This window comes from Chrysochloris asiatica, unplaced genomic scaffold (genome assembly GCF_000296735.1).
Source record: "Chrysochloris asiatica unplaced genomic scaffold, ChrAsi1.0 scaffold00033, whole genome shotgun sequence".
Lineage (NCBI taxonomy): Eukaryota > Metazoa > Chordata > Mammalia > Afrosoricida > Chrysochloridae > Chrysochloris > Chrysochloris asiatica.
In genome coordinates, this window is record NW_006408551.1 from 2,516,464 (window position 1) to 2,518,358 (window position 1,895).

Here is a 1,895-nt window from a genome sequence, read left to right on the forward strand (position 1 = left end):
ACTCCTGGCAAAGTCTAGAACAATCACAGAGAGCTGAGTGCATCACCCCTCTCCAATCTGTAGTTAAGGGCTCCAATTAGCACTTGGATCAGGCTAGGGTCCCAACACATTAGAAATGGGATGATCCAAGGAATAAAGTAATAAAGGGACTGGCCCATCCTGTTCTTGCCTTCTTCTCCCCTTCCTTTTCTAGGAGTCAGAAACAACCTGAAGGTAGGCAAACAAGTGCACATGATGAATCAGAACCTAAGCACTTTATATGTGTCAGCTCACATATTGATATTCCCTTGGGTTACACCTTGAATTTATTCCCTACTTACTCTAGTCACACCCCCTCCTTGGATGACTTCATTTATGTCCTCTTCTCCCTTGAACTTTATTTATATCCATATTCTCTTTGGGATAATACCCTCACTAAATCAGAAACTTAAAAATCAGCTTTAATTCCTTCCCGTCCTCATTCCGATCTAGTCAGTCACTAAAGTGCCACCAACTCTGTTAGATAGCTAGGCCATATACCATGTCTGACCTGAGAACTCTAGTGACTTCTCGCCCTGTCTTCCTTTCTAGTCTCATTTCCTCTGATTCATTCTCTTTGTTGCTGTCAACTTTATGAAGTATGAAAGCATCTATAACTGGTTATTGTCCTGTTTTAAATCTTTCAACAGCTCCTGAATGCCTGAAATTCAAAGCCTAAATTCCCTATCATGGCATATTTCATAATCCAGTCTCAACGCTTCCAATTGCTCTCCTTATCTCCCAGTAGGAGACCAATATTATATTTCTTGTGCTTTTGCTTAAGCTGTTCCCTTTGCCTAGATTGTTTTTTCCCCTCTTGCCTGCCAAGTAAATTCCTACCAATCATTATGTATGGAAATGCACAGAAGTATTTGCTTTTTAGCAACAAAGAAGGCAAATCATCTAAATGAAAAGGGTGAGTTTATCAGATAGAATCCTGGTGTGGCGCTGTGGGTTAATGCGCTAGACTGCAAGGTTGGTTTGAACTGCAAGGTCGGTGGTTCAAGTTCACCAGTTGCTCCTTGGAGACCCTATACAGGGTTGCTATGAGTCAGAACCGATTCAGTGGCACTTACCATCAAACAAACTACATCAGATGGACAATCGGCCTGCAAGAGTGAAATAGTGCAAGAAATGATAGGCAAGCCATTTAAGTAACAAGATCCCAGGTAAGTTATCCAAGTGACAGCATGAAGGATATACAGTGATTGCTTCAGCTCTCACAGGCTAGGATGGAATGGAGAAGTCCTATAGAAACGCCATTCTGGAAGCTTCTCATTACTACCTCAATGTTATTAAGTACTGACAGCAAGACTTTTCTAAGAAAAATCTCCAAGTTCTTTGCTTCTAGACTTCAAAGGTTTAGAAACCACTCTCCTCAGTGTTGTTATTAAGAACCACTGAGTCAGTTTCAACCCACAGCAACCCTGTATAGGGTTTCCAAGGATAGGCTGGTGAGCTTGAACCACCAATCTTGCAGTTCAAACCGACTTTGCAGTCCAGCACATAAATCCACAGCTCCATACCAGGACTCCCTCCAGTTAGACAGGGTGAAAAGGCTTGACCAGGTTGTCCTCTGGTGGAAAGATTGTGCCATTACACTGTAAGAATGTACACATAGGCCCCTTTATGCTCATTCATTTAGTCATTCCAAAAGAATAAGCATACTCTATGATAAGGGGATGTCAGAGGAGACTGAAACTTGCTCTCCAGCGTAGAGAAGCTAAAGCAAATAGAAGAATTGAAGAGGTCCAAACGCTGAACAGAAAATTTCAAAGATCAGCTCGAGAAGACAAAACCAGGTACTACAATAAAATATGCAAAGATTTAGAACTAGAAAACCAAAAGGGAAGAACACGGTCAGCATTTCTCAAGCT